Source organism: Cnephaeus nilssonii, assembly GCF_951640355.1.
Source record: "Cnephaeus nilssonii genome assembly, chromosome: 18".
NCBI lineage: Eukaryota > Metazoa > Chordata > Mammalia > Chiroptera > Vespertilionidae > Cnephaeus > Cnephaeus nilssonii.
In genome coordinates, this window is record NC_137089.1 from 1,391,321 (window position 1) to 1,418,844 (window position 27,524).

The 27,524-nt window shown below is 64.6% G+C and overlaps 1 protein-coding gene across 3 annotated transcripts in view; it reads left to right on the forward strand.

Annotated features, from left to right (window-relative positions):
• Positions 1-4,306: 4,306 nt before the first annotated feature.
• Positions 4,307-27,524, forward strand: part of SLC45A4 (solute carrier family 45 member 4) — a 41,025-nt gene continuing 17,807 nt past the window's right edge. For 2 of the 3 annotated variants that reach the window (XM_079796465.1, XM_079796467.1), the window contains exon 1: positions 4,307-4,514. The gene's annotated coding sequence lies outside the window, so the exon portion shown is untranslated. Of the gene's footprint in view, positions 4,515-22,417; positions 22,439-27,524 lie in introns of those variants that run through there. The other variant, XM_079796466.1, reaches the window with a different exon arrangement.

Consider the following 27,524-nt stretch of genomic DNA (forward strand, 5'->3'; position numbering starts at 1 on the left):
CTTCAGGTAACTGAACCCATGAAAGCGAAACCACGGAGCAGGGGGCACGGCTGTACGAACTCACCCGCTCCTCACACCGCCGCCGGGCAGGGACTGTCCCCTTCCCTCGGGGAAGCTCGGGGAACCGGCCGGCCGGGCTAAGCGACCGGACAAGGTCAGAGCGCTGGCCAGTGCAGGGCGGGGCTCAGCCCCAGAAGGCGACTCCGTGTCTGTGCTCCCGAGCCAGGGCCACTCCCTCCGCTCCCTCCGATTCACAGGCAGGTTCATTTACAGTGAGGTCAAAGTTCAAGCCCAGGCCCTATAACCCCAACTCTGTCTGCTGGTTGCCCCTCCACTTCCCAAACCCCTACGAGCCCCGATCCTGCTCCTCCCTCTCCCCTCTCCCAGACCAGCGCGCCCACCTGTCCCTGCCTCCTGGCCCCAGGGTCAGAGGTGCTAAAGGTCGCAGGGGCCCTGAACCCAGTGGGCCACAGGCAAAGATGGAAGCTCTTGACCCCTGCAGGCCCGTGACCGTAGGAAACTCCTAGGGGGCTGGGGCGGGCCCTCAGCGAGTGCCCGTCGAAGTCGGCTCATGTTGTTTGAGGGGTGCGTGGACCCCCAGAGTCTCTCCATGGGCCCTCGATCGGAAAGCCCTTTATTCTCTCTTCCTCTGTCTCTCTCTCCATGCAGACATGCCTGCAGCCCTACAGGGGCAGGTTCTGGGCTGCAGCAGTGACCCGGACCTGGGACCAGCCCCTCGGACAGGGCTCGAGACCACTAGGGAGACAGACAATGCCCCGTTACAGTGCGGACGAGGGGTCTGAGCACTGACCCGTGGAAGGAGGGGTGCCTCAGAGCTCATGGGAGTAAGCCACTGATCCTCTGAGGCAGGACACCCAGGAGGGCTTCTTGGAGGAGGTGATTCCTGGCAGACCTCCAGAAATAGTCACGGTGACAGTCTGACCAGTTCTCAGGCCATGGGAGTCCAAGGGTGAAAGGGACACTGCCCTGCTCCAAGGGTCCACAGGTTTGGAGGGGGGGAAGCAAGGCTGCCCAGCAGTGATTAATTAAGACATTGTCACGTCCAGGCTCCCCACAAGCACTCTGGGAGGTCGACGTACGTACAAAAGAGCATATAGGATCAGCTCCAGAATTTGTGGGGCCCATGTTGAAAATGTGAAGAAATTAAAAATGGTGACAGCAGCCCAGATGTGGAGGTCTTCTGAGCACGGGGCCTTGAGACTGCCCAGGTGGCACACCTGTGACAGGTAAGTGCCCGGCAGGCCCTGCTCTGGGGCCAGGCCAGAATCTAGGTCTTTCTAACTCGGGGCAAGAGGGCTCCCCACAGCTCAAGTACTCTCCGCATAGGACCCGGAGCCTAGCCCTTCAAATATGGATCAAGGAAAAGCTGTGTGTGTGTGTGTGGGGGGGGTCCCTGTGGGCCCCGTTCCCAGGCTGCCCTGGCGGCTGGACAGTGGGGCTATGGGCCACAGATACCGCGCACCCTTTGTGGCCGTGGGCTGAGGCTGCTACGACAGAATACCAGACTGGGCAGCTCAAACAGCCAACACTCATTTCTCCCGGTTCTGGAGGCTGGCAGGCCCGAAACCAGGGTGCCAACACGGTCAGGTTCCGGGGGCCTCCTCCTGGTTATGTTCTCACGGGGCCTTCCGTGGGGCGTGTGCGCAGGGAAGGAAGTTCACTCCCATCTCTTCTTATAAGGGCACTAATCCCATCCCGGGGGCCCCACCTTCCTGACCTGACTACCTTCCAAAGGCCCCACCTTCCAACCATCCCTTGGAGGTTAGGGCTTCCACATGGATTCTGGAGGGGCCCCAGCATGCAGTCCACGACACCCTTCTTGTGGTGGCGGGTGGAGAGAGCGTGGTGGAGTGGCCCTGCCCCGGGTCTTCATGCACACGTGCACGCAGATACGTGTGCACATACAAACACGCAGCGTTCAGGCACATGCACACTGGGGCCATGTTTTCCCTAACTTTGCTCTCTGTCCAATCTCTGCGTCAAACTTCAGGTCACGTAAGGAAATTAATCTGATGTTTCCACATCTCTGGCTTAGAACCCGCCTTCCAGCGTTCATTCACATGGAAGCGTGTGCACACACTTTCACGTACGCATTCAGTTATCCTTCCAGAGGGCTGATGGGGCACCTGCTGTGAGTCCGATCCTATGCTGGCTCCGTGGCCGGGATGGCTCGTGGTCCTCCCCTTCTCTGTATGCATTTCCCCTTCTACCGTGGGATCCTTAAGGAGAGCGCGGACCTTGTTGCCAGCGCTAGTCAAAGCACCTGGCGTGGTACGTGGCACACAGCAGGCACTCCGTAGTTGGTTGCTGACTGAATAAAAATGAAGACGAGGCTATAAATACAAGCATGGACTGTTCTGCAAATAATTAAACAAAACGATGAAGTCTGTACTGTATCAAGTTTCTTCTAAAAACGTGATTCCATCCTCCGGACAACGCGTGAGCTGGGTGTTATTAGAAGCTCCTTGTTTTAAGTCAGGTGCCCAAGGCCCGGCAGCTGGCACACAGCACAGCTGGATTCGCCTCTGGCCTTGGGAGCAAAAACCCAGCAGGGGAGGTGGGTAGGCAGCAAGGAGCCCCGGGGAGGGCCAGGTGCCACTGTGGCCTTTTACGTGTACACCACTGATGTTCTTACTCATCCCTCATGGAAGCATCACACTCACACCCCTGTAACCAGCACCCAGATCAAGACACTGAACCTCACCAGCACCCTAGACCCTTCCTTCCCATCCCCGTCCTGTCCTGGCCCTGGCCCCCTCCCTCCACCGTTCACCACGCTCCTGACGTGCACCACCGTCTAGAGAGTTCTACCACTTTCTACCCATGCCATCCGACATGCCGTGGGGTCTGGCTTCTTTCCTTCCTCAGAATCATTTGTGAGAGTCAGCCGTATTCTCGTGTGTGGGTGCAGATTATTCATGGCCATTGTTGTCATTCTATTGCGTGACTGTAACCCAATTTATGTATGTATCTGTTCTATCATTGATAGGCATTTTGGGTAGTTTCCCGTTTTTGTTTATTACAAATGTGCTGCTATGAACACAAATATGATCAGATAAGAGAGGCACCTGGGACGGAATTGCTGGGTCAAAGGGTTTGCGCACGGTTCCCAGGCGGCTGCATCCTTTGGCATCCCCACCTGCACCGTCTGAGAGTTCCGGTTGCTCCACTTTGGCGTCAGCACTTGCTATTGTCAGGTTTTCCCATTCTAACTGCTTGGAGGTGGTGCCACGCCCTTTATGGCTCAATCAGGTCAGCAACCCGATGGTCCCTGGGGGCCCCACGAGGGCACACAGGCTCCGACAGGGGAGGTCATGTGTCCCGTCAGGGTGTAGGGCTGTCTGACCTCAGCCCATGCTATCACCTGTTTCTCTGTCTGTCAAGCTGCCTCCTCTGACCTTGGCCCCAGGGGTTCCCAGCAGCCCCATCCTGGGAATTATAGACAATCTGCTCGCAGGGTGACACTGGATGGGAGTTCCTGGCATGGGTCAGGCTGCGAGTGGGAGGCTCCATCTGGGGTCCTGCAGCTCTCCAGGGAGTTCTGGGGTGGGAGGAGAGTGGGGAGGGAAGGTGGCCCTTAGGGAGACAGGGGGAGGGAAGGATTTGTCCCGGATGGGGAGGCCAGGAGTGTTTGCCGCTGCACCTGGGGAGAGGTGTGTGCGAGTGCGTGCGTGCGTATGCGTATGCGTGTGCATGTGTGCGAGTGCATGTGCGTGTGTGAGCATGTGTGCGTGTGTGTGTGTGTGTGCGAGTGCGTGTGTGCGTGTGTGTGTGTGCGTGTGTGTGTGTGGTGGTGGTGCTGGTGGTGGTGATGGTGATGGAGGGAAGGTGTCTGCAGAGGGGCCTGGCTGGTGAGGCTCCCTGGGTCCCTCTGGGAGGGGGACGTTTGGGGACAGGCAGGCATCGAGGTGAGCAGGGGAGGGGCGGGGGCTGCGGGTTCTCCCTCCCTCGCTCCCTTCCTCCCGCAGCCACGGAGCGGGATGGGCGGGATTCTAGGCCAGGGCTCGTCGGGAGGGCGGGGCTCAGGCCTTGAGGAGCCCGGGTTGGGGGCGCGCGGGACTCAGCTCCGGGGAGGAGGGAGGTGGGATGCGGCAGGGGCGGGGCCTCGGGGCCGGGGCGGGGCCGCGAGGTGGGCGGGGAGACAGGCGGCCAATGGGCACGCGCAGCTCAGGCCCCGCCCCCGCCTCCCGCGGCGGCTGCTGCATAGTCATGAGCGCAGGCCGCGCTGCGTCAGCGGAAGCGGCGCGCGGCGGCTGTTTCCGACCCGATAAAGCGGCGTTGTCCCGGCGCGCCGGCCGCATTCTCGCAGCGCTCCCTCCGCGCCCGCGTCGCCCGCAGCCAGCCTGCCCGGCCGGCCCGCCCGCCGAGGAGCCGCCGCCGCGGTCCCGCCTCAGCCGCCGCTCCCGAGCGCCCGGGGCCCCGCGCCCCCGCCGCCCCCAGCGCCGCCCGGCCCGGCCGCCCCGCCGCCCCGCGGCCCCGGCCGTAGGAGACAGGTGAGCGGCCGCCGCCGGACCAGGCCCCGCACCTGGGCGCCCTGCACCTGGGCGCCCGGCACCTGCCGCTCCCCCACCCCCACCCCCGCGCGGCTGCGGCCTCGAACTCGCCCGCTCCCGGCATCTCTTCCTCGGGGAGGACACCCCACGCCCCGCCCGGACGTCGCCTCCCGCTCCCGCCGGGACACCCGCCCGCACCCTTGACCCCTCCCTCCTCTCTCCGGGCTGCACCTGCCCCTCCTCGTCCCCGTCCCCGCAGCCTCCGGGGCATTCCGGGCCCCGCTCCGAGGTGTACACCTTCCCGGGACCCTGCCCCGCGTCGCACCCCTCCCCGCAGCATCCCCTCCCGGCTTCTCGGGTTTCTCTACTCCCGGAGAAGCCCGGCTGCTCGCCCCCGTGGCCACGACCTTGCCCTGCCTTCCCGACCCGACACCTCCAACTTCTGAGAGTTGCGCCTCTGCCCCCTCGGCCGGGAGCCCGCCCCGCCCCGCCCCGCACGCGGGCCCCCGCGCCCCCAGCCGGTGCCGCACGCACGCCCCGCGCCGCCCCCTGCGCTGCGGGTCTGTCTCACCTGCGCCGAGGCCGGCAGCACCTCTGTCCTGGGGCCCAGCGCGTCCCTCAGGAGGGGAGCCGGCGCGCCCTGCACCAGTCCCTTCCGCCCGTGGGCTCGCCTGCATCCCAGCACCGGTTCCCCTTTCCCGAGCCGCCGACCGCCTAGAGCTTAACCCGTTCCTCTCCGGGCGGGTGGCTCTGCATTGGGTCCCAGGGAGCACCTCCAGCCGCAGCTGCTCCCGGAGCACATGTGGGGGGGCGGGGGGGGAGAGCACAGCCCCCTGGTTCCCTATTTGCAATGTTTCTAGAAGGTTGCGGGGGGGGGGGGGGGTCCTAGGGAGTGTTTTTTTCCTTTGATGCCTCAGCTGACTCGAGCTAAAGGGGCCTGTAGTTTCTGGTTATCGGGGTGCCTCCCACCCTAGGGCCTGGGGAGCAGGGGAGAGTTTGAGTGACTGAAGCCATCGTGGGGCCAAGTGTTTGTCAGAACTAAGCCCGTTTCTACGGGAAAACCCGACTGGCTCTTCCCCGGGTTCTGGGCGCGTGCCCTCACCTTCCCTCCCTGCAGGGTGGGCAGCCAGGTAGGTGCAGGCCAGGCTTCCTTCTGTTTTGTGCTTGACGGAAAAAAAGCAAGAAAAAGCTGGGGGCATGGTCTGCTGATGAAGAAGTGTGACACGCGGCGGGGGATCCGAGACAGTAGCCCCTCACCTCCTTTCCAAGGTGGGGGTGATTTTCTGCTAAACCTGAAGGAGGTGGTGAAGAGTCCGAGGCTACTGAATGCCTGGGAGGGATGTTGCAGAATCTGCTGGAAGGTGGGAAGGGGCAGGGCTGGGGCAGGGCAGGGCCCAGGCCCCAGCTGGAGTGACCAGGCCAGAGGAGGAGGGGGGTGGGGGCGGGGAGATAGGTTGCCTTCACAGTCAGGAATTTCAGCCTGTCCAGGCTGATTGTTTTTAGGGGCAGCAGCTGGAAAGGAAAGAAGTGGCTCGTTTGCGATGCGTTTGAAATGCATGTTGGCGATTTAGTGGTGGAGGGTGTGGAGGGTGCCCCCTGGGGAGGCCGCCCGCTGCTTCTAGCTCCCCGGGGGGCATTCCTGGCCCCTTGAGGCAGTGCTGCAGCCGCGCCCCCTGTCGTGCCCCCTGTCGCATCGTGAAAGCTGAGCGGAGGTTGGACTGGGTGAGCTCCGGGGTGGTTTTCGGCTTTTACCATCCTGGGCTCCCTCTGCCCTCCAGCTTTGCTTCCTGGAGAGGAGGGGAGGTGGGAAGGGGTGAAGGAGTCTGGGAACGGGTCCCAGGCCCTCCAGGTCTGCCCGCGAGGGGGGCTGCGGCAGCCGTGGCTCCCCGGCTCCCGTGGAGGAAAGCGGCCAGCGTCCCGGCTGCTGGGTGTTGGGTTGGTCTCAGGGCCGCGGGGTTGGCGGGAGGAGCAGTGGGCCGAGCTGGGGTCCGGGCCACGCTGTTATTTTCTAATTGGGGTGCCTGTTGTGCCTGTCACGCCTTGTCCCCAAGCCCGAAGCCCAGCCCCGTGTAGCCGGAGGGGTGGTTTGTGACTCAGCCTCACGGGCTGGCACTGAGTGAGGGCGACTGGCGAGCGCTGTAGGTGGCAGACAACCCCAAATTACTAGTGCCCTCTTCGGAAACACCCCTGGCAGAGCCCAGCCTGTAATTTGTGGGGCTGGAATGTGCTGGAAGCCGTGTTCCTACTGCGGACAGGGAGGATGCTGCCCCACGCCGGCCTGGTCCGGTTCCCGGGTTTCTGTGATCACAACAGCACCTCGCTGCTGAAGGCGCTCTCAGCAGAACCCGTTAGGTGGGCTGCCTGGACGCCAAGCCAGGAAACCAGGCATCTAGCTTTGCCAAGCAGAGATCTGACCAGAGAGAAGGAAGAGCCCCCCCCACCCCCCCCAGGAGAAGAGCAGCCGCAGGGAAAGGGAAGGGGTGGGAGAGGACCCTGGAGCTAGGCTCCTGCTGTGCAGGGGGCTCCAGGCCAGGCCGGCCGCCCCTCCCCCGCCGCGCCCAGACAAGGTCCCCTTGTTTAGATTAGCTTAATTACCCTCCCCAAATCAATGAACAAGGGTCTTTTTAGATGTGGAACTTTCAAAGTGCTTGGCCTTTTTCTTTTTTTTAAGGTATCAAATGCTAAGCCTTTGTGAAATCGGGCACCTTCAGGGACCTGGGAGGTGGTGGGCCTTTTAAATGGGACAGAAGGCGTCCCGGTCCCTGCCTGAAATCGAGGGCCTGCTGCCCTCCGGGTGGGAACTGGGGGATGCTGGTGGGGTGCGGGGGCCTAGCAGTGGGAATGAACCTGCTTTCTTGTAAGTGACTCTTAGAGGAGGCATTTTAAGAAGATTAACACTCCACAGACCTGGAGGGCAACAGCAGAACCCACATTCTGCTTTCCTTTTGAGGTTGCATTCCCCCAGGCCCCCCAGCACAGCGCATCGCAGCATCGCAGACCTGAGCCGATGCCCAGGGCTGGGGCCGGTGCCCGGGCTGGGGCAGCAGACGTGGCGCCTGTTGAGTGTGCTCACCTCGGTTCAGCCATCCCAGGCAGGCCTCGGGGTCCTGGGTTCCCTGGCAGACATCGCTTTAAGGCCGGCCAGCCGGCCTGCAGGGGGAGCGGCTGCGTCCTCGGAGCGCAGTAAGCCGCTCTGCCTGCACTCGCTTTCGGAGGTTGTGGGACATGAACCAGCGCCCGAAGGTACAGGGAAAGGCTGAGGCTGTGTGGCTGGTTTGGAACCTCAGGTGAGACAGGGGTCACGCAGAGTCTGGCCACCCCCCACCCCCAGGGGTACACATGGTGCTGGGCATTTGGCCCCCGGGTCCCCAGCAGGTCCTCCCGCAGCTGACGGGATTTGCAGAGCCTCTCGGTCCCCCGAGCCTGGCCACCTGCCCGCCCACCTCTACCTGGCCTGCAGCCCAGGTGAGGGAGCCTGCTTCAGCCCTAAGTCCTTGGTGTTTCCATCCTCCCAAACCTGTTGGAGGATTTTGCTGGCAGCGCGGGGAGCTGCATTCCTGAGCCGGTGCCCGAGAGGCTGCTGGCTGCGTGCAGGAGGGACCTTCCACTGGGGCGTGCGGGCGCTGCAGGCCCGAGGTTTGCCTGGGAGCCCTGGAGCCAGTTGGCTTGGTCAGCGACCAGATTCTGCCCATTTTGAAGAAAGGACACTCGTGCGTGTAAAATACGCAGCAGCTCTTACAACAGGTGCCGGGGAGGGGGCGCGCGCGCTGGTCTGTCCAGATGCGGCCGCTGCGCTCGCACACAGATGCTGCTGCACACGCCGAGCGGCCCCGGGCGGCGCAAGGCCGGCAAACAGTAAACCGGCTCCTCGCTGCCAGCAGTTGAGTCATCGTCTTAGGAAAATATATTTATCCCGAAGAGGACGGCTTTTGGTTTGGAGTGGGAAAGGAATCGTTTCCCCCGAGTTACTCTGAAGGCGGGGGCTCGGCCGCTCCAGGCAGGAGGCGGCCGGGGGCACCCAGCCAGTGGGGAGCAGCGCTTCCTGGCACGGACGCTGCCTGCGCAGCCGCTTCACCGATAGTCGGAGTCGCTGTGGGGTGACTGGAAAACGGGGGGCTGTTAAGTTGACATCTAAACTCTTCCGTGCTGATCTCAAGCAGCTGTAAGAGGCGGTTTCTAGAATATTGTAAATACAGGCATCTAAATGCATCTCACACGTCTCCGCCGTGAAGGGCTCGGGCGGGGCCCCCAGCACCCTTAGAACCTGCTGGAATGCGGATGTGTTTCCCTCTTCTTCCTGAACTTGCGTGTTTGCTCCGCCTCCTCGTGGAGTTTGTTCTGATGGCACGTGCTTTCCTACTGGAGTTGAATGACCACCCTCCTTCTCCGTGACAGAAGGACTGTGACTGCAGCTCAGAACGCTGCTGGGTGGGGAGGTGTGACCCCCCCCCCCCGGGTCCAGAGAGTCTTCTGCGTAGTTGTTACCAGCACAGACTCGATGGCGGAGGAGGGTGTGAAATAGGCGGACCTCGCGTTGCTGCCCTCAGCCTGTGCTCTTAGGAGGTGAAGGCGGGACCCCAGCGGAGGCCGCGCGCTTCCTGGCCGCTCGCCCGCGGCGGCAGCCGTCGGCCCCTGACCCGCAGCCCCCTGTAGCCGGCAGGGGGTTTGTGACCACAGCCGCTCGGGCAGTAAGGACCTCTGGCCCTCAGGACCTCGCCCAGGTCCGCAGGGAGCTGCCCGCACCTTGGAGGAGGCCGGGCTGCCGAGGCCCCGGGGCTCCCGGAGTTTGTGGCCTCGCTGACCCCGAGACACACCTGTCACTAGTTACCACACCACCGAACAGACAGACCGCGGGTGGGGGCCACTGAAGGGGCCTCAATTACAATGAAAGGGATCGTCGACCTGCCCTGGGTGCCAGCGCCGCCCTGTTGCTGGAACATTCCAGGAGAGGAGTGCCTTCTGCTGGCGGGGAGGAAGGGAGTGTGCAGTGGCCGTGGGTGGGGCCCTCGGGGCAGGACTGTGCGTGGAGGTTCGTGGGGACACGGTCTGAGTTCCCACACCTGAGGCTCGAGGCAGCCCCTGCGTGAAGTGCTTCCACGCGCTGTTTCCCCGAGCCCGGGGGCGGGGCGAGGGCCACGTGCTTAATGGGGACCTCGTGCCGCTCATTTGTCTGATGAACTGCCTGTTCGCCCAGGTGGGCGCTGACGGACAGGGAATGGCCCTTCGTAAACGCAGGTGTTTCCCGTGGTCGGGTTAATGGAAGCCTGAGCAGTGTCTGCAGCTCCAGTTTAATTTGTCAGAAAGGCGTGCTGGAAGCGGGCAAGGTCTGGGGGTGTGGGGGCCGGGTTTGGGCGGGGACAGGTTCTCCCTGCGGGTCCCCCGGGGTGTGGGGGGCCGGGTTTGGGCTGGGACAGGTTCTCCCTGCGGGTCCCCCCGGGGTGTGGGGGGCCGGGTTTGGGCGGGGACAGGTTCTCCCTGCGGGTCCCCCCGGGGTGTGGGGGGCCGGGTTTGGGCTGGGACAGGTTCTCCCTGCGGAGTCCAGGAGCCATGCTGCGGGGGTGTGGGGGGCCGGGTTTGAATTGGGACAGGTTCTCCCTGCGGGTCCCCCCGGGGTGTGGGGGGCCGGGTTTGGGCGGGGACAGGTTCTCCCTGCGGGCCCCCCCGGGGTGTGGGGGGCCGGGTTTGGGCGGGGACAGGTTCTCCCTGCGGAGTCCAGGAGCCTGTGCTGCGGGTCCCCCCTGCGCGGAGCACAGTTCTGGGAGGGGTCTGCTCATCCCGGGGAGAGCCACTGGGGGGTGAGAGGGCCCAGGGGTTCCCCAAGGCGGGGCCTCTCCCGAAACCTCCCTGGGCCCCCTCAGTGCGGCAGGAAGCAGGCTGCCGCCCAGCGCTGAGGCTGCTCGTGGGCGGCTGGAAGTGGGACCGGCCTCCTGTTCGCAGCGGCCGGGAAGAACCTGTCGCCGCGGAAGTGGAGTGCGTTTGGGGACAAGACCTGTCCTCAGACTGAGGAGCCCTTTGCTCCCAGGGGTCAGGGATGCTAGGAGCTGCCCCCGATGGCCGTCAGGGTTTGTGGTTCTGACGGCGCAGGAGACACGGGCAGGCAGCGCGCCCCTCGCCCACTCTGGGCACGTGGGTGGAGGAGCCTAAAGGTGCCGCCTCCATTGTCCTGCTTACACCCTCTTGGCGTCTCGGACCTTGACACTGAGTCAGGTTCTTAACCAGAGGCTTGGGAAGGCCGGGGCTGCTGAAGGGGACCCGGGCCTCGGTGACGGCACAGCACGCCGCTTGTCCTAGACTCTCCCCACCTCCCACCCGGGTGCTGCCTGAAACGGGCCCTGGGAAGGCGGGCTGTGGAAATCCGCCGCACCACACCGTGGGAGTCAGCCCCTCAGGCCTGCCCACTGCTACCCTCTGCTGGATGGAGCCAGACCTTCCGGGCCGGCCAGGGCCAGCGCTGCTTCCCGTCCTCCTGCGCCCCGTCCTCCGCCCCGTCCTGCACCCCTCCTGCCCCCGTGCCCCATGCGAAGGCAGCTCTGATTTGGGAGTGGGTGCTGGGTGGCTGTGGAGCCGAGCTGTCTGCTCTCTGATTTGCCAGCTCAGGCTCACGAGCCCAGGGGGACAGGGAAGGGAAGCGCCCCGGAGTTATTCGGGTGGCTAAGTGCTTCCGCTCCTAAGGGGGTACAGAGGCCGGCGCCCCTGTGCTTCAGCTGCGGCGGTCCGGGCCCGGCCTGTGCAGGGAGCGTGGGCGCCCTGGCGGGGCCATCCCTGGCCTCGTGTCCTTGGCCCAGAAGCCGCCCGCTGATCCAAGCTCCAGCTTCTGGGTTGTAACCAGGGAGCGTGATGAGGATTTGTTCCTGGCACTCAGCGGGCCTGGAGAAATAACGCTGAGGGCCGGCCTCCCTCTCTCTGCGGGACGGGACCCGGCCAGGGCTGAGCTGTGTTACCAGGAGCTCCACTCAGCAGGGAGAACAGGAGGCAGAGAGGTTAAGTAACTTGCCCAAAGCCACACAGTAAGTGGCTGAGCTGGGGGTGAACCTTGGAGTGTTGGGTCTTTGCTAACACCGAGCGGGTGTGGGGGCTGCGGGCTGCCCCCACCCCCCGGAAAAGCTGGGTCCTGCACGTGCACCGAGAACGTGTGTGCGCCGTTTGGGACGTCACGTCTTCTTCCTTCCACACTGAGCGAGCAGCGGTGGTAACTCTCCGTAAAGGAGTGCGGTTAGCACGAGTCCGATGCCCGTGGAACTGGGACCCTGTGTCCGAGGACCCACAAGGAGCCGGTGGCAGTGACAGGAGTTCAAAACCCTGTGAGAGATGGAGGCCGGACGGTGTCGGAGCCAGGCGAGCGGACGCGGCCCGGGGCCGGCCCTCGTGGCATTGTCACCAGCTGTTATCGGCCTGTCCTTGGTCCGTCCGGCGGTTGGCGCAGCGGCGGCGAGGCTGCGGGCAGATAAGAGCCTGCGCGTGTGTCCGTTGTGGTTGTGCGGCTCAGATAGGCCTGTGGGCCTGTGGGAGAGCCTGGAAGCCGGGCCAGTGCGGCCGTGGTTGCTGCTGCTCATGATACGGTTTGGGGAAATAGTTCTCAACCATCTTCCTGTGGATTTCCTCAGGATCCCTCAGAACCGGTCCATCTGGGGATGGTTCTGCCCACACAGTCCTGCCTGGGCGGGGAGCCCTCGCGTGGCCAGGACCCGGGGCCTCTCCCCACGGCGCTGCCTTCTGGCCACGCAGTGGCTGCTCGGCTGTGGGGACGTGCTTACCACTCTGCGAAGTCACGGGCACAGGTGACTTAGTCGCCCAGCGGAGGGGCAGGGCCACCAAGTGGGCTGTAGACCGCTTCTGACCTCCTTACTGCCGTCGCGGCGAGCTGAGCACGTTCCTGGTAGTGTGTGCTGAACTTGGGGGCCACTGCTGATTCGTTCTAATGGACCGAGTCACCCTGAGAACCCGGCCGCAGGGTGCTTTGCGGGGTGGTGTGCCCGGCTGTCGGCTCTCCTTCCCGAGTGTTTCCGGGGCCTGCGCAGCCCTGCAGGAGGCCCAGGCGCCCGCGTCTCTGGCAGACACTCAGCGCCGAGGCCACCGTGGGGACCGAGGGAGTGCCAGGCCTCGCTGTCCCTGGGGCATCTGCGTCTCCTGCACCCTGACCTGTGCCCCTGGACCAGCCGGGGCTTCTCTCCTGGACTCGTCCCCCCGGGGGCCAGCTCTCTGCCAACATAAGACCTCGAAACATGGCGGTGCCTGAAGCCCACGGGAAAGACAGTGCGAGCCTGGCAGACCCGGGCCTGCTCTGCGGGACCCCACTCGCCTTCCCGCCTGCCAGCCGAGGCAGCTGGGTGTGGCCCGGGGGGTATCCGCAGACGCTGTTGGCTTTCTGGGCGGAGTGTGTCTCAGCCAGGCGGGCCCTCCTGGTGGGCCCGGGGGAGGGTGGGGGGAGGGCCACCACACGGGAGCCTGGCCTGCGGCTCAGGGTCCTCCGGGCTGAGGGGGGCTGGCCTGGTTCTTTTAGCCACAGCTGGTCTTAAGCCCCAAACCAGGATTTCTCAACTTTTCAACCCATGCTTTCTCCCTTTTATTTATTTTTTGGGGGGGCTGATTTTTAACCCTGGGAAGATCTTGTCTAGATTTACATTTTTTTAAAAAAGTTGCAAGACAGTTTTATGCATGCAGTATTCACTTCCAGCCTGAGCCACAGGTGCCACGCTGTGCTGGCTGCCGTGGGCGTGGTCCCGCGTGTGCCCGTGGAGTGCCCTGCGTGTCCCCCTTCCCCGTGGGGGTAATGTCAGCAGGCCGCCGTCTTGGCAGGGAATTGTTGAGTTCTGACGGTTCTCGTGTGGCTTGTCCCTCGGGGCACCCGGGCCGTGTCTGAGGGACCTGCCTCCAGGCTGCATCTGATAACCAGAGGACCAAGGACTGGGAGCTTCTTTTTTAAGTTTTCACCCGAGGATGTTTATTGATTTCAGGGAGCGAGAGAGAGAGAAACACGGACGTGAGAGAAACATCGACCGCTCGCCTCCTGTGTGTGCCCCACCGGGAGTTGAACCGGCCTCTTTGGAGTAGGGGACGACGCTCCAACCAGTGAGCACCGGCCGGCGACCAGGAGCTTCTCCATCAGCCCCTCCCAGCTGTGGAGCTGGCAGTGCTCATCGCTCACCGCTCCAGCGCCCCGTGCACCTGGCGTGGGGTCGCTGTCACAAGCTGTGGCGGCCTTCTATTGCCAGGAAGTAGGTGGCCTCCGCATGTAGCTGGGGCGGGGGGGTGGCGGGGGGGGTTCGGCCAGGGCCGCCCGGGAGGTGGGCAGCGGCACCGAGGCCCTGGCCGCACAGCCCGCGGCTCGGGCCTGTGGCCAGCAGGTGGGCCCACGGAGCAGAGGCCAGGGGACAGGGTGGCCGTCAGGCCTTCACGGTGCCTCCTCCACTCGGCCGCCCTGCGCGGCCAGGCTGTGCCTGTATGAGGGACCAGCCTCGGCCTTCGGGCCGCCTGGCGTGGTTTCCTGTTTGGCGAGAGCTGGTGGCCATGGTCCGTGGCGCCTGGGCCTCGAGGAGGTGGCAGAGGAAGGAGCTGCGTTGGCCCCGGCGCGGCGGGTGCTTGGCGCCGCTGTCACGGAGCTCGGCGTGGTCACGTCGCATGTGCACGGCCACTTCCTCCTTCCGGGCTCCCGCTGGCTCGGGCAGTCCGAGCCCGGCCGAGGTGCGGGGCAGGAGCCCAGGGAGGGCCGGAGGAGGGCAGCCTCGCCAGCTCAGCCTGAACCCCACCCCCGTGCAGCCAGGCGGGCAGCCCTGCAGGCCACACGGTCCCTGCGCCGGTGCGAGGCCCGCCCGCCCGCGTCACGCACTGCAGCTGCACCAGGTGCGCCTGGAGGGGCTCCGGCCTCTGAGACGGGAGGCCGTGTGCTGCCGGCCTGGTTTCTTCCTCACTCGGTCTTTCCTCCGCTCGATCTGGGCTGGGCCACTTCAAATGAACGGGCTAGCCCTGTACACGGAGCCTCCGCACAGGCCCCCGCCCCGCCAGCCGCGTGGCCAGCCCAGGGGAGCCTCGTCCGCCGCCTGCCGCCGCCCGGCTTCTCCGACGGGGTGCCAGCCCCTCGCCTCTGCGTGCTCAGGTCAGGTCCAGACGAGCGCTTGGTCTCGCGTTTCTGGTGTGACTGTCTCGTGAGGCCCAGAGCACCGTCCGCTCTGCAATGGCCTGGGCGGCCCTCCTCGCTTTCTTAAGCTCAGAACCCACCTACCTTTCTTTCTTTTTTACCTGCTTTTTTTCTGTATGAAACTAAATTGCTCAATCCGTTCTAAAGGAAACTACAGAAGGGAGGACTGACTGAAAAGTTATGAAAAGGTTGTGTAATGACCATCTCGGGGCAAGAATTCCTGTACCCATCGAGGGGCCCTGTTCCCGCCCCTCCCCCACTCTAGCTGGGTGGTTTCTAACCTGGTTGGGGTCATGGATTCCTTTGAAAATGTGGTGAAGGCTGTGGGCCACTTCCCACAAAAACACACGACCCCATTTTCTTAGGGAGGGAGTGCTCACGGGTCTTCGGCTCTCCCGGCCGCGGAGCCCTGTCCTGGAGCTGCCGCCTGGCTGCACTGGGCCCTGCGAGACGGGAACTTGGCTGCCAGTCTGAGTGGGGGATGGGGATGGGGGTGCTCAGTGCTCCAGAAACAGGTGGACGGGCTGGCGCTGGCGTGGGCACGCTGGCCCCTGAGGAGTGGCTGGAGAGGACCCGGAGGGGGTGGTGGCTGTGGTTCCTCGTTGTGACCGTGGTTAGCAGCGACTACCCGCAGGACGGGTGGGGGAGGGAGGGGCACGTGCCTCGGAGGCAGCCTGCGGCGGGTGCCGTGCGGGTGCCCGTTCCTGTTGTGGGAGAATGTAGGGTGGTTAAAATTAGCAGCGAGAGCCACAGCGCAAAGGCTGTCCAGCAGCATTGAGCAATGTGGCGCCCAGATAAGGCTTGGGAGCGGGTGGAATTCCTGGGCCCGAGCCTGCGGGCTCCTGATCCGTGGAGCGGGGGTTCCGTGAGGGGCCCACTCTGCCTGAGGCCGGGCCACCCGCTTGCCCAGCCTTGACCGTCAGTTCCCTGGAGGCCCCCTCAGAGGTCACGCGCACAGGCCCACGGGTCTCTGGCACGTGGCCACTTAGTTCCTCTCAAGTCAGGCCAGTGACCCTCCAGCCCGGCCTCTCGGGCGTCAGCAGAGGCTTGGGCGGCCCAGCTGCGCTCCGAGCCCGGACAGCCGGGTCCCACTCGTGTGCAGTCACCCCCTGCACCCTTCCAGCTGTCAGGGGAGCGGCTCCGGTCCTTGCAGCCTGTGCCCAGCCTGATGGGGAGTCCGCTGACGCCCCGGGCACCTGTGCTATGCTCTCAGGCCGCCCCTGCAGTGGACGGGAGGCGGGAGAGAGGCCTGTTTTGAACTAAGATGTTTGATCTGAGTCTTCCTTAAGGAGCAGGCACCGCCTTCACCACGTGTGCGCTCGCCGCCACCCGGCAGCCCGGACCCTGTGTCCCTCTGCCAGCCTGCCTCTCCCACAGGCAGGCAGGACCCCCGCACCCTGCAGTGCTGCGGGGGCTCCCGGAATCCCTTCCTGCCCAGCCGCAGGCGCACACCACGCGGAGCCGAAGGGCCAGTCTCCGCGGGGAGGGCCGGCGGTGCCGGAGGCTGGCGGGCCTGGCGCAGCCGCTGCTGTGGAAGCGGGCGCCGTGGTGACAGGTGGCAATCACCTTGATGGCCTGTTGTTTCTTTATTCTACAGAGAGAGGAGGGAGGGGGAAGAAACACGGATGTGAGCGCAAAACATGGACCTGCCCGACCCCTACCGGGATCGAGCTCGCAACCCGGCACGTGCCCTGGCCGGGAACCTCACCAGCACCTTTCAACCTTTCAGTGCACGGACGCCGCCAGCCGGCCGGGCCTGCATCGTTTTCTTGGTGGACTCACCCGCCGCCCAGAAGAAGGATCTCTGTAACCAAGCGCATACTTTCCATATTTGTACGTGACCGTCTCTAATTGGTTCAGCCATCTAGGCCGGAGGCGGCATCCTGGTCCCGGGGCTGTTCTTGGAAGGGACCGGGCTGGAGGGGGGGCGTCCTGCGGGGGAGGTGGTCCGGAAAGGGCACACCGCTGCCCTGGCCCTGCCTGAGGCCGTCACGCCCAGGTGACCTCACCTGCCAGGCCGCGGCAGCTGAGTCACGATGCTGCAGATTGCACCCGCGGGAAAGGCTGGCTCTGTGCGCTGCGGTCATGTCTTCTCCCTGTGAACACGGGTCTGAGGAAAGAGCAAGGTGTGTGCGCTTACGGTGTCTCCTACAGGCTCCCTGCCGCCCTGCAGGCCTTTCTCCTGTGCTGCGCGGCCCTGGGTGTGCACGTCAGGGTGGGACTAAGGCTCGTGGAGGCCCAGGCGCTCGCTCCCCCAGCCTCTGGGCTGTGCCCTGGGGTCGCGCGGTGGCCTGGGCCCTGCTGTGCTGCCCGCGCCTTTCTGACTGACGGAGAGCCTGCGCGTGCTGTGGCGGGAGCCGTGCTCTCCACGGGATCGAGAGAGGCATTTCCCGGGCCGCGCACGGGAGGTTGGGGTGTGGCCGGCGTGCTCGGGTGGACATAGGAGGCTGCCCTTTTGTGTCCCATCTCCACCCGTCCTGCGAGGAAGAAGTCCAACCTTATCTTCAAGGCCAAAGCCAAGGCCGTGTCCAGAGCTTCTGTCTCATGTTAAAGCTTAGCATGTGGGGCCCGAGCGGTCTGCCGCAGGCCCACGGCTGCAGACCACGTGGTTGCGTGTGTTCTGGGCGAGAGCTCTCTGTTCCCTGGGGTTCCATTATCTCCGGCGTGGGAACGGCTGGGAGCTTTCTGTGTGAGAGAGTGTGATTGTTAAAACCTCACCAAGGATGTGTGTGCTGTTGTTTTCTAGTTGATCTTAGAGAGGAAGGGAGAGGGGAAACAGTGATGTGAGAGAAACATCGATTGGTTGCCTCCTGTGCACACCCCTCCTAGGGATCGAACCCAAAACCTAGGTTTGTGCCCGGACCGGTACCGGAACCCACGGCCAGCTGCCCCCGGCGACCAGGGCCTAAGCTTTTTCAAAGTAACCACCTTCCCAGCTCCTGTGGGCTTGCGCTGCTCCGGCCTTCCAGCCGGCCTGCACCTCCCCCGGCTAGACCGCGGGCCCCTCTGCTCAGACGCCGCCCCTGCTCCCTGTAGGTGGGGGGGGGGGGTGCTGATCCTTGGCGGGCAATGCCGCGGTCCCCTGGAGTGTGCAGGGTAACTTCCTGGTGCAGCAAGCCCGCCCCGGCTCCCAGGGGTTATCCTTGGCTCCGTCCGCTCCCTCTGCTCCCCCTCAGCGACATCTAGCTCCCGACGCTGCCCCTCTTGCCGGGCAGGTGGCGTGGCAGTGTCCCTTTAACCTGCTGGTGCCAGCGTTTGGAAGAGCAGCTTCTGCCTTCCTCACCGCCTCAGACCCACTGGGTGGGGGAGGGCTGCTGACGCCTGGACAGACCGGGGTCTCCTGGCACGCCCCGCAGGAGGGCAGCGCGGCGTCGCAGGCCACTGTCTCGGTGCCTCCAGGGGAAACCACTCACTCTGCGGGCGCCCTGTTCTGGGAGGGACACAGGAGGTCTGAGGAGAGAACGTGCTGGAAGGTACAGACAGGTGCGGTCTGTTTGCAGGGTGCGTGCTGCCCTCCTGGTGAGAGACCGAGATGGGGTGCACCTCAGGCTGTAAGCTTCCTGGAGGCGCAGAGGGAGGGGCCCCAGTGAAGACTGGCCGTCTGCCTGGGCCCAAACCACCTCTTCGTTCCAAACCCGTCCCTAGAGGGGAGGCTTGCACTCACCCTCCCGGCGCAGCTGCTCCCCGAGGGCTGGCGGCCGGCGCGCTCGTGCCTTTTCGGGCAGCGGGGGTGGGGGTGATTGGGGCTTCCCAGGGGGTAGCATCTTCCCCAGGGCCCCCTGCCTCTGTGCATGGGACAGCCCCCCTCTTTCAGGCTGGTAGGCAGTTGCATCCTGAAAAGCATGTCTCTGGGACACCCCGCTTGACTGACATGGCGAGTTCTGTAAGCCCTGGGGGCACCCCCTCTGAGTCGCCACTCAAGCCCATTCTTGGGCGGCTTCGGGGTCTCTGGGGAAGACGCAGACCTCACGTTTGCCGACGTGCTGGCCCTCGGAGCTGCGGCCCCAGGAGGAGCCCCGGATCCCGCGTGGCTGCTGCTGTGCGTGTCTGTCCGCACCGACCTACCGACCTCCCGACCTCCGCCGCGTCTCTCCTCACCTGTCCCGCCCTCCAGCTGTCTGCTGCTCCATGCTTTCCCTCCTGGGTCCGTCTGCATCTCAGGAAACGGCTTCGGTGGCCCGGCTGGGACCGAGGGCCGGCCCCCCAGGAGTTTAAGGGCGAATCTGTTCAGGAACTGGGGGGCCCTGTCTCCCCCGCGGGCCCTTCTCCAGAAGAGCAGGCCACGCCGAGGCCTGTGCCCCTGCACGGGACACAGCGATGGGTGTGAAGGTTGAGCGACGTGTGCAGTGGGAAAAAGTGGGGCGCCGCCTGTGTGCAGGGCAGCCGTGCGCCCGGCTGGGTGTTAAGTGGAAGCCTGGGAGGTGACGTGAGCTGTGGGAGGCCGGTGGGGGAGGGAGGACGTCAGCTGTGGCGGGTCCCGTGGCTGCCAGTACCCACGACGTCAGGCCCGGAACCACGTGGTGCAGCAGGAGCGCCCTGGGCCGCGGGCGTGGGAGGTGTGAGGTCGTGGGGGGCCTCTGGTTCTGCACTGGCACCTGCTCTCCCCGCGGGGCCTCGCTGGGGCCTGCACTGCACAGAGGCCCACATGGCTCCTGGGCGGGGAGGACATCCCCGGAGCACCCGCTGAGGGAGCAGCCCGCATCCCCCTCTCCCGGCTCGGACGGACGGACGGGTGTCGGGTCGGGTTTCGGCCCCTCCCAGAGCTCAGCTCTAAGCAAACAGCTCCCGGGCCTCTGGCCAGACGAGAAATATTTTGGATCTGGTGACCTTTTTCTTGGGGTCTCCATTCACTGTGCGAGGTTGTGACCTGGATTCTGTTTCAGAACGGGAGGCAGCTAGTTTTCAGAGCGGCAAATAAGGGAAAGAATGAGGGATCTGGGCGTCTGTCTCCGAAGGCTCCCCTGGGAGGGACGTTTTTATAGGCGCCAGACGTCCTCCCAGCTCCGGCCAACTTTCCGTCCGAGGTGGGGGGTGCCCGAGCCGGCCCCCCTCTCACAGGGCCTGGGAGCCAGGCCTGGGCCCCGTGCAGCACACCTGCCCGCTGCGGCCCAGGCACTGTGGCCCCGGCGCTTCACCCTGCAGGTCACTGGCTCGCGGAATGGCAGGGCAGCGTGCGTGCCGTTGAACCCCGAGAAGGAGACGTTGCTCAGCAGGTCCGGCGTGGAGCAGAGCCGTCCACAGCCTTTGTCAGCTGGTGAGGGGCGTGTTCCCGGGAGCACCTGCTGAGAGGACAGCGGGGTCTGCGCTGCTAGATCCCGCCAGCCGGCCTGCACCCTGGCCGCTGCGGTGCGTGTGAGACGTGGCACGTGGGCTGTCCTGCTCCCCACCCACCGCACCCTGCCGTGGACCCTGCACCCACCACACCGCGCGTCCGGCCTGGCTCGGCACCGCACAGGCCTGGGCTGTCTGCCTGGCCGCCGGCCCTGTGCCTCCCCGCGGGGCAGTGGCTGCGGGAAAGCCCCGGAAGCTTTGTGCTTGGGTCGTGGAAGCTGGTTGACTGCAGGCCCTTTGCTGCCTGTGGCCTGCGGGCCCCGGAACCGCCCCAAAGTCAAGGCTGAGATGGGTGCGATGGCGATGCCTGGAGTAACCGGCGAAGCCGAGACATTCCGGGCAGCCGTGCTGGGAGCGTTCAGTTCGGCCTCCATTCCGCCTTGCACCCCGCCTCCTGACCAGCTCTGGCTGGAGCTGAACCTGGGCTCAGGGCGGGCGTCGTCTGGGTTGGTTGTGGGGACAGTCGCGAGGCTTATGGCAAGTGTGGGTGCAGCAGCAGCAAGATGGCAGGCGTTCTAGGCGGTCGGCTGGTTTGTGGAGCCTCTGGACTGCGGCCTTGGCCAGAAACACCTTCTGGCCACCGGGACCGGGCCTGGGGGAGCCGCCGGGAGAGGGCTCGGGGTCCCACCCGGCCGCTGGACGCGGAGGCCCAGACCCGGCCCTGCCTCCTGATCCCATCGCGCCCAGGGAGACACCGCCTCGGAGGCGCAGGAGGAAAGGAAACGGCCCCGGCCTGTGGCCACTTGTCCCGGCTCCAGGGCGACACAGCGGCGTGCGACCTGGCCGAGGCTGCCTCGCGGGAGGGGCGGCTTCTCGGAAGCTGGCTGAGGTTTGTCACCTTGGACGACGACTAGGACACGCTTGCTGTTTGGGAGGCCAGGGAGCCCGAGCAGGAGGGGCGCGCTGAGCACGGTCCTGAGTGCCCCTCGCACCTGTGCAGTGACCTCATGGTGCAGTGACCTCACGCGGGGACAGAGAAAGGCCTGCTGGTGGCGGGACTCGAGCGGAGGCGGGACCGCTGGAGGGAGGAATGGATTCCGCGTGGCCGTGGCGGGGCCGCCTTTCTGCTCCAGTTTGAGGACTCAGGGCAGCGGCCCCCAGGGAGGACCTGCTCTTCCAGGCACCGTGAGCATCACCTGCGTCACCCAGCCCTCAGGGCGGTCGTTGGGTGCTGTCCCCTCACCGATGGGACAGGGTGAGCGTGGGGTCACGGCTGTCGTCAGAGACTTGCGTTTGCGATTCAGACTTGGCACTGTCCTCGGTACCACTTCCTGCCCTCAGGCCGGGCTCTGAGCTGGTTCCAGGGTGGGGCGGGGGCAGGAGCGTGCGGCGCTCCCTTGTTTCAGGGGGGCCTGCCTGTTTCAGGGGGCCTGCCTGTTTCACAAGGGGTCTGTGCTGGGCTGGTCAGACAGGGACATAGGAGTGAGGTCCTTGGGCTGGTCTGTGGGGCCCTGGCTGACCGGCTGCCCCCCCTCAGTGACCCTGGAGGCTGCTCTGGGTCTCACTGAGCTGGTCACTTGCTGGGGAAGCCATCACGTCGCTCGGGCCATGCCTGGCTGTATTCCGAGTTGGCCTCCAGGTCCTGTGGAGGCTCACGCCGTGGTATTGAGTGTGAAAAGCTCCCCGGTGACGCGGGTGAGTGATGGCGAGTCTGGTGCGAAGGGCCGCCTCGGCCCCCGCTGCACGCCACCTGGGGGGGGGGGTGGGTTGGGGGCTGCCAGTGGCAGGGCTGTGTCCGTTGCCTCTGGTCACCCAGGCTGTGTAACTGTCTTTCAGGAAATTAAGTTAAACGGAACCGAAGCTGTACTGCTCCTGTCCTTGAGATCTCCCCTTTTCACCGACTCCTCTTCCCAGGGCTTGGTCTTGCGGTGGCTCCTTGGGGCCCAGCACTGCCCTCCGCGGGGCGCCGGGCGGGCCCCGGGCGAGGGCGGAGGGAGCGGCTGGGCCCTGCCCTCGCCAGCCTGGCTCTTCTCCTTTTCTTTTGGATCGGCTTCTCCGGCAGCTTCCACTTCTCTCGTAGGCGAGCCCAGCTAATATTTATCCTCAAAGTATCTTAACGATGCCGGAGGCCGCGTCTGCAGGGACTCCTCTCTGAAAGGGAGCTATTGTTGCCGATAAACTGAGGCACTGTGCACAATGGCCGGGTTGTGTTTGAACTTGCAACCTTTAATCCAACAGTTGGTTTTTGTGAACAGATAGACTTGTTCGCAGTTCCTGAAGAGGGCTTTATCTTTGTGGCATTTGTTTGTTTCTGGCGAGCCTTGGGCTGGGCTGGGGGAGGGGAGAGCTGGTGGGAACTGGTCTGTAATACTTCCAGGTGCTGCTGGGGTTAGGCTTGGCCGGCTTTTTAGGAATGCGACCTTTGCACTAGAGCCCTGCCTTTCTACGAACTGTTCCTTTAAAGCTGGAGACGCCTCGTCCAGAGGGAACGCTGGCCTCACACGGAAGGAACGGGGATGTGAGTACAAGACGGGGTGGGTGGGTGGTGGTGTCCACGTGTGGTCAGATTCCGGCGTCAAGGAACCCAGCTGATGGTGAACGTACCCCTGAACAGCACGCAGCGCGCCCCGTCCTGAGGAGGCCGCTTCTCAGTGAACGGAGCCCCATTCTGGGTCAGTCCGCTGTCCCTCCCGGCAGCCTCCTGCCGACAGGCGGTGCGGACAGCCGGCTCCCACGTTCATTAGCCCCAGGGCGGTAGAGGGTCCAAGTGAACCGCCCTCGTCAAATGGGGCAGAGTGGCCCCTGCCCGGCCGCGGGCCCCAGCAAGGCCGGCCCAGCACGCGGCGCCTGTGGAGTCTGTTCTGTGGGACCTTAGACCTTAGTCCGGCCCAGCACGCCCTCCGGGTCAGCTGACTCATCATCCTGCTGACTTCCACTCCCGTCTTCCTGCTGTTTGTCTGTCTCCCTCCCTCCTGACTCATCCCGAGCGGGCGTGTGGTCAGCGCGCTGGGCTGCGGGCGGCCACTGGTGGCCCAGCACGCCTGGGAGGCGGCGTCCCCGCCTTCCTGCTGTCCCCACATGCACACAGGCCCGTCCCTGCCCTTGGCCCGCGTCCTCTGGGTTTCAGAGTCGTGCTTAAATGATTGTGGGTTTGCTGAATGGTGGTGGGGCCCTGGGTTCCTACAGGGGAAACCCCACTGTCTCACTAGCTTGGCCTTCCAGGCCATTCCCAGCGGTGCCCTCACGCTGCGTTGCTTACTGGACGCCGTGATGAGATGTGCCTGTCAGAAACGACGCTGTTACAGGGCGCAGCTCTGGCCACTGAAAGTGCGCCCCAGTGTCGTGCAGCCATCACGCCGTCCGTGCCCGGGACGCATCTTCCCAGCGGAAACTCGCCCGCCCTCCTTGGACACTCACGGGAACTGCGTGCTGTGTTCACAGGTTGAACGTGTGGCCCAAGGACGGCAGGGACCTGAGGGCCCTCCTCCCCCACCCCCGGCAGAGCCCGCCCACGGTGCCAGGTGCGCCAGGGCCACATCCTGACTCCGGGTGGGGTGCGGGACGGGTCACCCCGTCTCCATAGGAGGAGAGGGGGCCTGTTTAAGGCCTTTCCTCTCGGCTCATTCAGATCCTGTCACGTGAGTTCACTGCACGCGTGTGTGTGATGTGCTTGGGCCCGCTCTGCCCAGGCGGCCCGGCTTTCGTTCCCAGGAACCCAGCGTTCATGCTCACGGAGGTCTGTCCGCTCAGCGCAGGGCGGCTCTTCGGGGAAGTCAGGGTCCTTCTTGCACTGTGGCCTTCCCGTGCCCCTGACCACACTCCACCTCCATCGTTGTTTGACGGCACGGGAGCTGGCTGGTCTCAGACGGTGTCGGAGTGGCGAGTGGTGCCGGCTGAGTGTGGACCCACACCCTCGGCGCGGGGGGAGGGATCATTCTGTAGAAGGCGGCGTGGGTACGTCTAAGGTGCTGGGAACCGCTCGCCCTCCCACGCTCACCAGGACAGCAGGTGCCGGGACCGCTGGCCTCTTGCCTCTGCTCGCTTTCCTGGCGCTGCTGGGGGCTCATTCTTCGCTGCTCAAGGACAGCACTCGGAGCCGGGCAGGCACTGCGCAGGCCCGAACGGCAGCGCCCACAGGTTAGTTGGGAGGGTGCCTATCAGCTGATGTTTTCGGCTGAGAAACCCAAGTGGGCCTCTGGCCGAAGGCGGGGAGGGTGCGGCCCATCAGCCAGACGCGGAGCAGAGCTCCCGCACTCCGCCGGCCTCGCTGAGGGCTGCTGCTTGTCCCTCGGCCTGGAGAGGGGGGGGGAGAGGGCTGAGTCCTTTCGCCTCAGTGGCCACCGAGCCTAGCAGTCCAGGCCAACCACGCGTTAGCCTGGTACAGTGCATTGTGGGAGAATCTGGGATGAACAAAGCAGGTGGGGTGTGCCTAGGGGGTGGTGCTTGACTTCAGTCCAGTGGGGAGAAGGCTGAATAAAGCAGAGTGAGATCTGAGCTGCCAGCGGGTGGGGCTGTTGAATGAAAAGTCCTGTCATGTGACTGAGGCCTGTGGTGGTCATGTGACAGACCTGGAGTGGATGCGGAGGGAGCAGGCCTGGGCCTACCTGCGTGGCTGGTCTCTGGGCACCACAGCACGGGAGGGTCCCAGCCCTGGCCCAGTGCTGGTCGGACTGGGAAGCTTCTGGATGCACCACGTGCACCTGCAGGAGCTCCTGGGTCCAAAGGGGCTGTCAGACCTGCCCTGCCCCCCCCCCCCCCCCCCGCACCCCTCCAGGGGGGCCGGGCTGCTGGCCTCTGTCTCGCTGTCTAGGCCTCTGCGAGTCAGCGCCACCACTCCTGGGTGTCTCTCCACATGGCAGGACCCTGTGGTGTTGGATAGGCCGGTCAGAAAGTTACTTTGAAAGGTAGTTCATTGTCTTATTAAAAATAAATTTTAGGTTTTATGGGAACAGAAGGAATATGATTGTAAGTCACCCAGCGATTGCACCTTTTCTTCTGCATCCGTCCTTGAAGAGAACTCGGCGTGCCACGTGAGCTGGTCTAGCCCCTGCTCTCTGCACTTCCTGTTAGCTGTCAGCTCCGGGCACTGTGGGCTTTGTTTACCAGGCCTGGTTAGGACACTCAGGGTTACTCTCCCGCTTCCCAGAAGCACCTCATTAATACAGAGACCCCCCTGTCTCCCCACCCCTGGCTCATGCTCCCCGCCCTGGAATTTCCTAGGTGTGTGTGTGTGTGTGTGTGGAGGGGCGAGGGGGGGGGGATGAAGGTGTCTTTGTTACGTTAATGAGGTGGCTTTTGGAAAGCGCTGGAGGGTGGGGGCGGCTGCCAGGAGCCCCGGCCTGGTGATCAGAGGGCTGGAACTCTGCCCCCCAACCCCCACCCCAACTCTGGGGGGGGCTGGAGGGGGAGCTCAGTGGCCGGTGGTGATGAGCCTCATAAACACCCGAGGGCGGCTCCTGGCCTTGGAGCCAGACCACCTCCGCGTGCCACGCGCTGGGCAGGCTCCGGGACAGAGCCGCTTTGTTCGCCTGCCTGCGCATCTTCATCTGGCTGCCGCCTCGCATCCTTAAGATCCTTTGGAAGAAATCCATGACCTAATGAGTAAGCGGGTTTCCCTGAGTTCTGTGAGCCTTTCTGGCCAGTTATTTGAGCCAGGGAAGGGTCCTGGCCCCCCTCTGACTCACCGCCGGCTGGTCAGGCCACAGGCAGCGGCTCTGGAGCGGAGGGCGGCCTCGCGGACAGAGCCCCCTGTGGAGCCGGGTCTCCGGTGGAGAGGATCCGGGCAGAGCTGGATTCCGGGAGCCCTGCCGGGGTCGGGGGGTTGCTGTGGAGCGGGGAAGCCTCCACACGTGTGGGAACGCGCATTTCCAGGCGTCTGATCCGTGTTGGAAGGACTGGTTTCTAAGAAGGCGTCTTGGACGGCGCCTGGACTGTGCGCCTTCCCTCCAGAGGTGACAGTGGGAGAGGAGGTCTCGTCCTCACAGAAAACGGGGCCTCTGGTTACGGGGTCTCCTCTCAGGAGGTTCTGTGGGTTGGTCTCATTTACACGGTAAAGGAGCTCAGGGCAGGCCGCCCCGCCCTCGCCTCCCGGGGGGGCTGGCTCTCCAGCTCCCGGCCACGCCCCTGCGCTGAGCCGGACAGGAGAGGGAGGGCCTGACACCTAGGAGGGGTTATGAGACCAGGGACTTCACACGATGCTGAGGGGCGGCCTTGGACCAGTGTGGGGCTCAGCAGAGCCGTGGTCCTGGGTGGGGGGCAGACCTGACTCCTCCTCGCTGCGCCGCTGACTGGCAACCCCAGCCCAGGGGGACACGGAGTCGGAGGGGCGGCTTTGTGGTTCGTTATGGCTCTGAGGGAAGAAGAGGTGTGACCAGGCCAAGGTCCCCGCCGGCTCTCTTCATCCATCAGAGATTCACCTTTAAAGCCCGTTTTGATTTTGACAACTTCGAGTGTATTTCATACTTCCCCTTTAAGAACACGGGCGGTTTGGGTTTGCCTGACATGTGGACCACGGTGCCAGCCGCTCCCGGTGTGGACCGTCGCTCCGGTTTCCCTGTGCGTGGCGTCCTCTGGAGGGCAGACCCCGAATCGGGAGCCGCTCTGACTGCTGTGACGTCTGCGCACGGCGCAGTACGGGGTTCCCTCCTCAGCCCGTCTCCAAGGTCAGTGGGATTTTCAGACTCTCGTCGCTGGTTGTCATGAGTGTCCCTGGGCAGCCTGGGACCTGCGTGCCCTCCTGTTGAGGGACGGAGGCCGAGCAGACGGGCACCTGCCCGGGCGTCGGCGGGAGTGATCGGACGCCGCAGGCTGCTCACCTGGCCTTGCAGGTGGGCCCTGAGGCTTCCTCTCCCCGGCGATGGCACCGGAGCCGTGCAGTGGAAAGCGGGCTGCCTGTTGCCATGGCAGCCACAGCCTCATTCCTGCTGGAGCTTGTCCTCCGGATCAGGGCTGGGATGTGGAGAGGGGAGAAATCCTTGACTTTTAATTGAAAAACAAGAAGCCGCCTCCTCAGCCCATGTGCAAACCAAGGACACGTGAAGGGCGGAGGCAGAGGGCGTGAGCGCGTCTGTGTTCGGGGCCGGCGACTGGGGCAGCGCGTGTCTGCTGGGGGCAGTTCGCCCGTTTCCGGGTCATTCCCCCTCAGTGGCCTCTGGCCGGGAAGCCGCCTGGGCCCCCAGCGGGATTCGTTAGCAATTTTAGGAAATGACGTGCCCGCAGGTTCGCCTGATGCTCTCCTTCATCCTCGGCGCGGGCCCTGGGAACTCGCTGGGCTCGACGTTACGTCTCTGTGGTCTCGGTCCACGCTGGTCTTCCTCATCGCCTGCTGCCGTGGGTCTGCTCCCCGGCTTCTGTGTCCATGGCGCCCGGAGAGCCCGCGCAGGAGAGGCCGGGGCCAGGACACATCCGACGGGGTCGCTAGTTAATGTCTTTAACAGTTAACGGCTGGCGCCGCTTCAGAAGCGTGGTCGCGGGCAGGGCCTGTGTTAAATGGCGGGTGCGCAAAACAAACAGCTGTGCCACACCCCAGCCACCATGGCACTGGCCGGAGGCCGCCTGCCCGGGCCGTGCGTGCGCGCCTGTGTCACGTGTGCAGGCGTGCTTCA